Raw genomic sequence first — 13,318 nt, forward strand, 5'->3', positions numbered from 1 at the left:
GTGGGGCATGCTCACAGTATCTGCAACCTACAATATAACTTGGTAAAGCTCAACGTTTCTTATTGTAGGCTGAAACAAGCTCTCTGTAAGGTTGCAAGACTACCTGGGACAAAGAAAATCTCTATTTCTTGAAAGTTTAGACAGCATTTAGGCAAGGCTCTGCACTACAGCGGAAAAGATCACACTTTCAGAAATCTTTAAGAACTTTCCTTTAATCAGGGGCACCTGGGTGGTTCAGGTTACGTGTCTTCGTTTTGGTTTTGGCTCAGGTCATGATCTCACAGTCCATGCGATTGAGCCGCACATCAGGCTTTGCACTGGTAGCTTGGGATTCTCTCTCCCCCCTCTTTCTGCTCCCCCCGCCCCCATTCTTTTTCTCTCTCTTTCAAAGTAAATAAAGAAACATTAAAAAATTCTTAAAAAAAGAAGAACTTTCCTTTAATCATACGCTTCTGATGTGACAGTGTAGTAGCAGTAAATATTTTCCAATAAATCACTGCAACTTGCAGGCAAAGCATCTGGGTAGAAGCAGCTTCACAGTCCCCAGGTGCTCCCGGATTTAACAGTCACCCAACTTGACAGCAGACTGTCAAGATATGTTCAGTTTAGTTTTGGTTAAATTCAGTGGGAAATTCTCAGTCCCAATCTTCCTTTTTCTATCAAGCACTGGCACAATTGATCACCCCCTCTTTCTTGAGACATGACTTTTACCTGGCTTCCAGGCACCACACTCCTCTGGTTTTTCTTGTGTCTCACAAGCTGATCCTTTCCAGTCTTCTTGCCCATCTCTCCCTCCTCTTACAGTTGGAGTGCTTCCAAGGTCAGTTCTCAGTTTTTCTATCTCCACTCGTTTCCTTGGTGATCACGTGCAGTGAGGTGATCTCATGGCTTTAAATACCACCTACATTATGACTCCCAATTGTATCTTTTCCCTATGAACTCCATTTTCATATATCCAACTGTTGCCTGTTATAGTAGGAAAGGCCAAGTGGAAGGCACTAGAACTGACTCTATTTAGGAAATTGGTAAACCCAAACCAATATTACATTCCTGAAGGGAGTGTGGAGATTAGTGTTATCATCAAGAACTTGAAAGATGTAGGAGCGGTGATTCCCACCAAATGCCCGTTCAACTGTCCTATTTGGCCTGTGCAGAGGACAGATGGGTCCTGGAGAATAACAGTGGATTATCATAAGCTTAACCGAGTGGTGTTTCCAGCTGCAACTGCTGTACTGTCTGTGGTTTCGTTGCTTGAGCAAATTAACACATCCCCTGATACCAGGTTCGTAGCTATTGATCTGGCAAATGCTTTTTCTCCACCCCTACCTGTAAGGTCCACTAGGAGCAGTTTGCTTTTAGCTGGCAAGACCCAGCAATATACATTCACTGTCTTACCTCAAGGGTATATCAACCCTCCAGCCCTGTGCCATAATTTAGTTTGTAGGGATCTGGATCACCTTTCCCTTCCACAGAATGTCACATTGGTTTGTTATATTGGTGACATTATGCTAGTTGCACCTAGTGAGCAGGAAGTAGCAACGGCTTTAGACTTAGTGTTAGGACGTGTGTATGTCAGAGGTTGGGAAATAAATCCAGCTAAAATTCAGGGTTCTTCTACCTCAGTGGCATTTCTAGGGTGCCAGTGGCATGGGGCGTGTATTTTTTATTCCTTTAAGGTAAAGGATATGTTGTTGGCTTCTTCCTTAATCAAAAAAAGAGGCACAACACCCAGTTGACCTTTTTGGATTTTGGAGGCAGCATATTCCTCATTTGCGTATGCTACTCTGGTCCATTTCCTGAGTAGCTCAAAAAGCTGCTAGTTTTGAGTGGGACCCAGAGCAAGAGAAGCCTCTGCAATAGCTCCAGGTTGCTGTGCAAGCTGTTCTGCCACTTGGGCCATATGAGCCTATATATCCAGTTGTACTAAATATGTCACAGGCAGATAAGGATGCTGTTTGGAGTTTTTGTCATGCTCCTATAGACGAATTGCCACCTAGGCCCTGAGGATTTTGGAGCTAAGTCCTGTCATCCTCTGCAGATAACTACTCCCTTTTTGAGACAACTCTTGACCTGCTATTGAGCCTTAGTGGAGACTGAAAACTTAACTATTGGAAACTAAGTTAACGTGCACACTGAGCTGCCCATCATTAACTGGGTGTTATCTCCCACCAAGTCATAAAGTTGGATGTGCACAGCAATACCAGAGGGAAGTGGTATGTTTGTGACTGAGCCGGAGCAGGCCCCAAAGGCACAAGTAAGTTACGTGAAAAAAGTGGCCCCAAAGCTCATGATCGTTCTGGAATAGACACTTACTCTGGATATGGATTTGCCTTCCAGCATGCAATGTTTTTTGCCAAAACTACCATCTGTGGACTTACAGAATGCCTACCCGCTGGCATGGTATGCTGCACGCCATTGCTTCGGATTAAGAAACTCAGTTCAAGCAGAAGAAGTGTGGCAACGGGCTCATGCTTATGGGCTTCTTTGGTCTTACAGTGTCCCCCACCATCCTGAAGCAATTGGTTTTAAAGAATGGTAGAATGGCCTTATGAAGACTTTGTTACAGTGCCAGCTAGGTCACAATATCTTGCAACCTGGGGCAAGGTTCTGTGGAAGGCTGTATTTGCTCAGAATCAGCATCTAATATACGGTGCTATTTCTCCCAAAGCTAGAAATCATGGGTCCAGGGAACAAGGGGTGGAAATAGGAGTGACACGAGTCACTGTTACCCATAGTAACCCACTGGCAAAATTTTGCTTCCTGCTCCCATGACATTATTGTCTTCTTGCCAGGGGTCTTAGTTCCAAAGACAGGAATGCTTCCTTCAGGAGACATACTGGTGATTCCATTGAACTAGAAGTTAAGACTGCTGTCCAGCCACTTGAAACTACTCATGCCTCTGAATCAATAAGCAAAGAAGGGAGTTAATGTGCTGGCTGGAAAAAGTGATCCTGCCGACCAAAGGAAAATTGGACTACTACTCCACAATGAAAGTAAGGAGTGTATCTGGAATGCAAGAGATCCCTTAGGGTCTCTCTCTCTCTCTCTCTCTCTCTTTTTCTCTCCAGGTTAATTAAGATAATTGACATATAACATAGTGTAAGTTTAAGGTGTATAGTGTGATGATTTGATACACGTATATATTGTGCATTGATTAACACGGTAAGATTTTTTTTTAATTTTTTTTAACGTTTATTTATTTTTGAGACAGGGAGAGACAGCATGAATGGGGGAGGGTCAGAGAGAGAGGGAGACACAGACACTGAAACAGGCTCCAGGCTCTGAGCTGTCAGCACAGAGCCTGATGCGAGGCTTGAACTCACGGACCGCGAGATCATGACCTGAGCCGAAGTCGGATGCTTAACCGACTGAGCCACCCAGGCACCCCTAACACGGTAAGATTAACACCTCCATCACCTCACACAGTTACTTCAAAAAAAATTTTTTTAATGTTTATTTATTTCTGAGAGAGACAGAGACAGAATGCGAGTGGGTTAGGGGCAGAGAGAGAGGGAGACACAGAATCTGAAGCAGGCTCCAGGCTCTGAGCTGTCAGCACAGAGACCGATGCGGGGCTCGAACTCACTAGCCGTGAGGTCATGACCTGAGCCGAAGTCGGACGCTCAACCGACCGAGCCACCCAGGTGCCCCTCACATAGTTACTTTTTATGATTTACTCTCTTAGCAACTTTCAAGTATATAATACAGCATTGTTAAACTTTAGTCATCATGCTGTACATTAGATCCCCAAAACGTATTCATCTTAAAATTGGAACTTTGTACCCTTTGACCAACATCTTTTCATTTTCCCCAATCCCTCGCCTTTGGCAACCACGATTCTACTCTCTGTTTCTATGAGTTCAGCTTTTTTAGATTCCACATGAATGAGATTATACAATATTTGTCTTTCTCTGCCTGACTTATTTCACTTAGTGTAACGTCCTCAATGTCCATCAATGTTGATGTGCATGGCAGGGTTTCCTTCTTTGTTATGGTTGAAGAATATTCTATGTGTATATATACCACATTTTCTTCATCCATTTACAGGTCTATGGATACTTAAATTGAATCTATGTCTTGGCTATTGTGAATAATGTTACAATGAATATGGGGGTGTAGGTATCTCTTCAAGATTGTGATTTCACCTCCTTCAGATATATACCTAGAAGCTGAGTTGCTGGATTACCTGATAAATCCGATTTTATTTTTTTAGGAAACTACATACTATTTTCCATTTTGTCTGTATCCTTCCAACAAGTGTACAAGGGTTCCAATTTCTCCACATCTTCACCAACACTTATTATCTCTTTTTTTTTTTTGATAATAGCTTTTCTAACAGGTGTGAAGCAATATCTTAATGTATTGATTTGCATCTTCCTGATGATGGGCATTAGTGATGTTGAACATCTTTTTATGTACCTGTTGGCCATTTGTATGTCTCTCACCATCGAATGTAATGTTACCTGTGGGCTTGTCATATGTGGACTTTATTACATTGAGGTACATTAGTTCTAAAGCGACTTCGTTGAGAGTTTTTTTTAATCAAAAAAAGATATTTCTATGATGAATGGATGTTAAATTTTGTCAAATGCTTTTTCTGCCTCTGTTGTGAAGTTGGGTGCTAACTGCACTCTGTCTCCCCTACAAGGAGGTGTTTCTTTCCATGCTGGGCTGGCCAGGCTTGAGAAAGTCATGACAGGGGTAATGAGAAACTCTTTCCTACTGGCTTCAGTCAATTTTTCCTTATTTTTGGGCTCCACCCAGGTGCTGTAATGCCTCACCTGGAATCTATTTTCATGCATGGATAGTTATTCCAATTGGTGTTGCTGGTAGGAGACAAGTACTAGAAATTCTTATACTGCCATCCTGCTTGGGCATCTCTGAGTATCACCATGCCCCATGGTAAAGGTCAATAGAAAACTACAACAACCAATCTAAACAGGAAAACTAATGGCTCAGACCCTTCAGGAATGAAGGTTTGGGCCATCCCACTAAGTAAAGAATTACAATCAGATGAAGTGCTGTCTGAAGGCAAAGGAACTACAGAATGGGTTTTGGAAGAAGGTAGTCATAAATACCAGTTACAGGGGCATCTGTTGGTTGCGCATCCAACTCTCGATTTTGGCTCAGGTCATGATGTCACAGTTGTGGGATTGAGCCCCGCATCAGGCTCTGTGCTGAGTATGGAGCCTGCATGTGTGTGTGCACACACACTCAATAAATGTGCACTCAATAAATACAATAAATAAATAAATAAATAAATACCAGTTATAACCACATGACCAGTTACTGTAACTGCCATGAGTATTTCCTCCTTGTAAATTTTTTTGATTACAAATGTGTATTTTTACATATATACATGTTTATATTTATAGATATCCACCATATATATATCTATCATATATATTATACATATATATGACATACATCTCAAATGTTTTTGTTTTCTTCCCTCTCTTATTCCTTTATTATGTAACATAGATGTATGGAATTTATGTCACAGTATTTATTGTTAAATTTACATCATAGTATTTAAGTTACCAATTTGAGTTATGGATATCAAGGAGAAGAATAAAAGTCACTCAAGGACTTGATGCCCTCTTCTGTGGAAAGAGCTAGTCCATTTTTGTTTGTATGCATGATAGTTATATCATGTTTGGCAGAATTATGACCTTGTTATTTTCTTTATTCTGAGATTAAGTATGGTTTACAGAGATTTATATGGGTGCCAAGCTGACAAGGGGTGGACTTTGTGAATGGTTAATTTTACGTGTCAACTTGACTGGGCCACATGGCCCAGATATTTGGTCAAACATTCTGCTGGATGTGTCTGTGAGAGTTTTTGCATGAGATAAACATTTGAATTGGTAGACTGAGTAAAGCAGATTGCCTCCCTAATGTGAGTGGGCCACATCCAATCGGCTGAAGTCCTGAATAAGACAAAAAGACTGACTCTCTTGTGAATAAGAGGGAACTCCTCCTGCCTATTTGAACTGAGGCATTGATTTTTTTCTGGCCCTTCGACTCAGACTGAAATACTGGCTCGTCTTTGGTCCTGAGCCTACTGGTTTTCAAATTGGAACTTACACCATTGGCTCTCCTGGTTCTCAGGCCTTCAAAGTCAGGCTAGAACTATATATTGACTTTCATGGTTTTCCACCTGCTGACTAAGATCCTGAGACTTCTCAGCCTCCGTGATTGGGTGAGCCAATTCCTTATAATAAATTTCTTTACGTGTATGTGTGTGTGTGTGTTTGTCTGTCTGTGTATATATCATATTGGATATATTTTTCTCTAATACAGTGCTTTTTTGAGTAATATGAATTACCAGAGTTCCAAGCCATGAGACTACCTTTAATAAAATAAACTAGAGTTTAGATTTTTAATGTACTCATAACTAATACAGTATATAAATATTACAGTAAAACTATTTGATCAGAATTTATAATTATTAATCTAAGATGATAATTTTGCTCTTTGCCATATACCAATAGACATTTTTTTAATGGTTAACCCAATTTTTTTCAAACTTCTAAATCCTGTTTTAAAAATCTTGTTTAGTGTCTACTACTAACTAACTAGTTTGGGGCAAGTTACTTAAATTTTTTGGGACTCACTTTTCCTATCTCTAATGTATAATGATACTGAACTAAATATTCTCCAAGGTTCCTTTCCATTACAGTGAGTGATCTGTGGCATTTCAGAATCTTCTGAGGTGAGAAAGAACATGGTGGACTGTATTTTTCAGAGGGCCCAATAAATAGCTGCCTAGTTGTCTCAACAGATTCTGTACAATTTAAAGGAGGGCTGGAGGCTGAAACATCACTCTGTTACTGTTGGAGGACTTCTACTCTCTGTGGGCAGCTCAATCCCAGTAGAAGAGAAAGGGAAGTTGGTCTGAGTATGCCCAGCTCAGATTATTCTTTTCAATTTTACTCATACTCATCAGATAAATCTCATCTGTACCCCAGGGGTGGAGACAGTAAAGGGACAGAGAGAAGCTAGGAGTAGGATGTAATAGACTTCCAATATGCTTTGGAAAGAAGCATAGAGAATGGAAGAATAATTTCTCACTACCAATATGTCAGAGCAGAAGGTATAAACTGGGAGATTTTTTTTTTTTAATTTTTTTTCAATGTTTTTTATTTATTTTTGGGACAGAGAGAGACAGAGCATGAACGGGGGAGGGGCAGAGAGAGAGGGAGACACAGAATCGGAAACAGGCTCCAGGCTCTGAGCCATCAGCCCAGAGCCTGACACGGGGCTCGAACTCACGGACCGGGAGATCGTGACCTGGCTGAAGTCGGTCGCTTAACCGACTGCGCCACCCAGGCGCCCCTGGGAGATTAAAATAGGTAACCATGTGTTAGATTACAGAGGCACTTGAAACCAAAGACAATAGAGAGTCTCTGTAGGTACCTGAGAAGGAGCAAGGTGAAAACTAAACAAAATTTAAAGAAAAGCACAACCCAGTGATAAATTAAGAAAAAAAAATTTGGAGAGCAAAGAGGGATTGGATGGATTAGAAAGGAAAGAGGTGATAAAGGCTTAGGCATTTTGTTTTTGAAGGACATATTTCAAGAACAGAATGGAGATACATGAAACAGGGTTATTCTGTCTTGATCTGAAGGACAGAGTTCATATGATTTAGAGTGGAAGTTATGCCACTATGGTCTTTGGTTCAGTGTAAGAAAGAGTTCAGGATTAGAACTATTGAAATGTGTGTTGGGCTACAGTCAGGTTTTTTTTGCAGAGCAGGAAGAATGGTTGTGAGCCAGGTGTGGCTCGCTTTCACGTTGTCTTCGAGTTCAGGAGGTATTTTTATTTTATTAATTTAATTTAATTTAATTTATTTAATTTTTCTTTTAAAAATTGTGTAAAGTTTTTTGTATTACTTCTATTTTAGTTAGTTAATATACAGTGCAATATTGGTTTCAGAAGTAGCATTCAGTGATTCGTCACTTACATACAACACGCAGGGCTCATCACAAGTACCCTCCTTAATACCCTCACCAACCTAGCCCATCTCCCACCATTTTAAAACATTTGAATAAGTAGTTAATATTTAATCTCTTTTAAAAGTCACTAAAAGTCTGGATTTCCAATTCCTCTTGAAAAATTAGAAGATCTAGCAGCAAAGGGCCCATTTAACTGAAGATCACAACTGGATAGAGCTATGTAGGGACTGCCCCATGTAGACAAGGCGCCTGTTCCCTTTTGGCCACAGTCCCAACAACTTCTTCTTCTTCTTTTTTTTCCTTTTCTTTTCTTTATTTATTTTGGGGGGGGAGAGATAAGGAGGGAAAGAAAGAGCTCATGCATGCAGGGGAGGGGCAGAGAGAGGGAGAGAGAATGAATTCCAAGCAGGCTCTGCACTGTCAGTGCAGAGCCCTATGCGGGGCTCGAACTCGCGAGCTGTGAGATCATGACCTGAGCCAATCCAAGAGTCCGACACTTAACCGACTGAGCCACCAGGTGCCCCCCCACCACTCCTAATTGCATGATACCTTCACTTTTTTCATTACCTGTCTGGTCCTTCTAGGCATTTGACTTTTCTATTCCTGTTATAGACGGAATCTCTGTTCTGAGAGGGAGGATGAATTTAATGACTTTTGACCCATAACTTCTTTGATACCATGATTTCTTTTATTTTTGTCTAACTTTATTTTATTTTAAATATGACCAGCTTCCTTCTGTTGTGCTATTTTCATTATCCAAATTTTCAATATTCCGGTAATATTTCCTTTTGCTTTGGAACAACCGTGTGAACTTTCCATCTGCAATAAACAAAAATGGCCAGCAGAAGCTGCAGATAGGCTTGATCCCAGGCAAAATGAGTATGTGGCCAAATTTGTTAGAGGCATTGCTTCTCCCTCTCCCATCCCAGTACTTCCTCATTGAAAATGGAGGCTCCCTTGTTATAGGCGCATTCTTTCAGCTTACCCTCCCTAATCGTTGCTTAACAAAGCCCCACAGCACTCTGCATGGTTCCTGGTTGGCCTATTGGACTGTTTAGCATATCTTAATTTCTGAGAAATTATTCCAAAGCCATGACAAAAAAGCTATATACTCCATAGTCACCCTAAGGAATACTGATCACAAGGGATTAGATAAGTGAGAAAATGATTCTAGAAAAGCTAGGGAGAGCTGCAAGGACAGTGAGGGGACAGAAGCAATGGGAAGCTAGATGGCCAAGGGAGCAGTGGTAGGGCAGGGGAGGGACTGGCAGTGGAGGGATAGAGCAAAGTGTGGGTGCATAGCAGAGTGGGTATAGGTTGAACTTCTTCAAGTAGAGATCATAACTACTGTTGTTACCTTTATGTATCCTGGTACTGGACTGGAGGTGGTTCCTTTTGTGTTTCCCTCACCTGGTTGACTGAGCATGGCTTGCATCTCATTTCTTTATAGTGATTGACAGAGAGCCAATAAAATAGATGAACACTTGGTATGATGATAAAAGGAAAAGAAACCCTAGGTACTAAGGAATATATATATTAATAATAACAAAACCCCTACAATATAATATGTATATGCAGTGCTCTACCCCATACGGTGGCTTTTCACTCACAAACATTGCCCCATTTCTCAGAAGAGTCCCAGAAAATGAAATGAAATACGCATCCTTGGGTACCACCAAACTACGGCTGATGATTTGTCCCAAGGCTCATGCTATAGTAAAGCATCATTGTCTTCCATGAGATAAATATTAAATATCAGAGACATAAACCAAACCTGTTACTTCCTTATGATAATTTTATCAACCAGCAAACATTTAACTAACTGTAAGTTCCAAAATATGATCATTGGCAAGTTTGCAGTATGTTAGAATTTATCAAACACTTTCATAGATACCACTTTTTAAATTCCTCATAAGGCTGAAACATGACCTTTGATTCTTCAGCCTTGAGTTGCATGTTCCTCCCACTGCACAGTTGTGCCTTCTGCTGTTCCCAGCAGTTCCTGAGTTTTGCGAAAGTACGTTTCCCATACGCTGTTCAGTAAGGCAGATCAACACCAAATGTGTTGTGTATCCCCAAAAGAATAATGTTGTAATTGAGGATTGCCTTCTTGACTTAGAACGTGAAATACCAGGGTCAGTAAATCAAAGATTAACTACCAGTATTTCTCTTTAAAAGACAATAAAATGGAAATGAATGTGTATACATTTTGATTGCACAGGGCTCAGATATATCATGAAGTTGATACAAAGACCAGAACAGGGGCGCCTGGGTGGCCCAGTTGGCTGAGCATCTGATTATTGATTTCGGCTCAGGTCATGATCTCGCCGTTCATGGTTTGAGTCCCGTGTTGGGCTCCATGCTTGCAGCACAGGGCTTGCTTGGGATTCTCTCTCTCTCTCCCCCATTTGTGCTCTCTCTCTCTCTCAAAAGAAATAAACAAACTTGAAAAAAAGAAGACCATAGCAATCCTAGCTCTACTATATTATAAATATGCCCCATCTAAACAAATACATTGGGTAAAATAGCCATCAATTACATGTGCAAGAAGCCCTACGTATTTAACGTAACAGTATAAAATATTCAATGATACTGTCTTAAGTTCTACATGCAACCATCCTTTAAGAAACCACCACGTGTGTAGTTTTAGTTTAGTAGCAAAGATGAATGAGGCATACTTACACTAAAAATTATTCATTATTTATCTGACATTCAAATTTAACTGAATGTCTTGTATTTTCATTTGCTCCATCTGGCAATGTAAGCCAGAAAGGTCAGGCATTTATTTGTTTATAAGTTTTTTATTTATTTTCTTAAAATGTTTATTTTTGAGAGGGGGGGTGCACAAGTGGGGGAAGGGGAAGAGAGAGAAGGAGACACAGAATCCAAAGAAGGCTACAGGCTCTGAGCTGTCAGCACAGAGCCCCACGTGGGGCTCCAACTCACGAACCGTGAGATCATTACCTGAGCCGAAGCCGGACGCTTAACCCAACTGAGCCGCCCGGGTGTCCCTGTTTATAAGTTTTTTAAAAGTTTATTTATTTATTTTGAGAGAGGGGGAGAGAGAAAGAGAGAGAGAGAGACAGAGAGAGAGAGAGAGAGAGAGAGAGAGAGAGAAAGTGCATACATGTGTATGCGTGAGCAAGGGAGGGGTAGAGAGAGGGAGAGAGAGAATCCCCCAGTTGAGTAGGGCTCAGACTCATGAACAATGAGATCATGACCTGAGCCGAAACCAAGAGTTGGAAGCTTAACTGGCTGAGCTACCCAGGCACCCCAATAAGTTTTTCATTTAATTCCAGTATAGTCAACATACAGTGTTATACTAGTTTCAGGAGTACAATCTAGTCATTCAACAATTCTACACATTACTCAGCGCTTATCATAAGAAGTGTAGTCTTTAATGTTTATTTATTTACTTTTTTGAGGCAGAACATGAATGGGGGAGGGGCAGAGAGACAGAGAGACACAGCATCTGAAACAGACTCCAGGCTCCGAGCTGTCAGCACAGAGCCCCACACGAGGCTTGAACTCACGAACCGTGAGATCATGACATGAGCCGAAGTTGGACCCTTAGCCACCTGAGCCACCCAGGTGCCCCGACAAGTGTACTCTTTAATTCTCTTCACTCTATTTCACCCATGCTCCCACCGAACTCCCCTCTGGTAACCACCAGTTTGTTCTCTATAGTTAAGAGTCTGTTTCTTGGTTTGTATCTTTTTTCTTACCTTGCTCATTTGTTTTTCTTCTTAAATGCCACATATAATTGCAATCATATGGTATTTGTCTTTCTCTGACTGATTTATTTTGCTTAACATTATACCCTCTAGCTCTGTCCATGTTGTTGCAACTGGCAAGGTTTCATTCTTTTTTTATGGCTGATAAGTATTCCATTGTATGTACACACACCACCTCTTTAAAAATTTTTTTTAACATTTATTCATTTTTGAAAGGCAGAGAGACAGAGCGTGAATGGAGGAGGGGCAGAGAGAGAGGGAGACACAGAAACTGAAGCAGGCTCCAGGCTCTGAGCTGTCAGCACAGAGCCCGACGCAGGGCTCGAACTCACGGACCGCAAGATCATGACCTGAGCCGAAATCGGACGCCCAACTGACTGAGCCTCCCAGGCGCCCCCACCACATCTTCTTTATTCATTTATCTATTGACAGACCCTTGGCCTGCTTCCATAGTTTGGCTGTTGTAAATAATGCTGCAATCAATATACAGATGCATATATCTGTTTGAATTAGTGTTTTTGTATTTTGGGGGTAAATACCTAGTAGTGTGATTGCTGAATTATGGAGAAGTTCTGTTTTTAACTTTTTGAGGAAACTCCATGCTGTCTTCCACAGTGGCTGCACCAGTTTACATTCCCACCAATAGTGCACGAGGTTTCCTTTTCCTCCGCATCCTCATGAACACTTACTGTTCCTTGTATTTTTCATTTTAGCCATTCTGACAAGTGTGAGGTGATATCTCACTGTGGTTTTGATTTGAATTTCCCTGATGATGAGTGATGCTGAGCATCTTTTCATGGGTCTTTCGGCCATGTGTATGTCTTCTTTGAAGGTATGTCTGTTCATGTCTTCTACCCATTTTTTATTGGATTATTTGTTGAGTGTTGAGTTGGGTCAGTTCTTTGTGTATTTTGAATACTAACCCTTTATCGGATATGTAATTTGCAAATGTCTTCTCCCATTCGGTAGGGTGCTGTTTAGGTTGGTTGATTATTTTTTTTTTTGCTATACAGAAGCTTTTTATTTTGAGGTAGTCCAAGCGGTTTATTTTTGCTATTATTTCCCTTGCCTCAGGAGACATATGTAGAAAGAAGTTTTTATGGCCAATGTTAGAGAATTTTCTGCCTGTGCTCTCTTCTAAGATTTTTATTGTTTCAGGTCTCACATTTAATATATTCTGAATTTATTTTTGTGTATGGTGTAAGAAAGTGGTCCAGTTTTATTCTTTTGCATTTAGCTATCCAGTTTTCCCAACACCATTTGTTGAAGAGACTTTTTCCCATTGCATAGTCTTGCCTTTGTCAAAGACTAATTGACCGTATAATTGCAAGTTTGTTCCTGGGTCTTCTGTTCTGCTCTATTGATCTATATATCTATTTTTGTGCCATATACTGTTTTGATTACAACAGCTGTTTTGATTACAACAGCTTTGTTATATAACCTGAAGTCTGGAATTGTGATACCTTGAGTTTTATTTTTCTCTTTCAGCATTGCTTTGGCTATTTGGGGTCCTTTGTGGTTTCATACAAATTTTAGGTTAGTTTGTCCTAGTTCTGTGAAAAATGGTTTTGGTATTTTAATAGGGAGTGCATTAAATCTGTAGATTGCTCTGGGGAGTGTAGACAT

Source organism: Prionailurus bengalensis, chromosome C1 (assembly GCF_016509475.1).
Source record: "Prionailurus bengalensis isolate Pbe53 chromosome C1, Fcat_Pben_1.1_paternal_pri, whole genome shotgun sequence".
In the NCBI taxonomy this organism is placed as follows: Eukaryota; Metazoa; Chordata; class Mammalia; order Carnivora; family Felidae; genus Prionailurus; species Prionailurus bengalensis.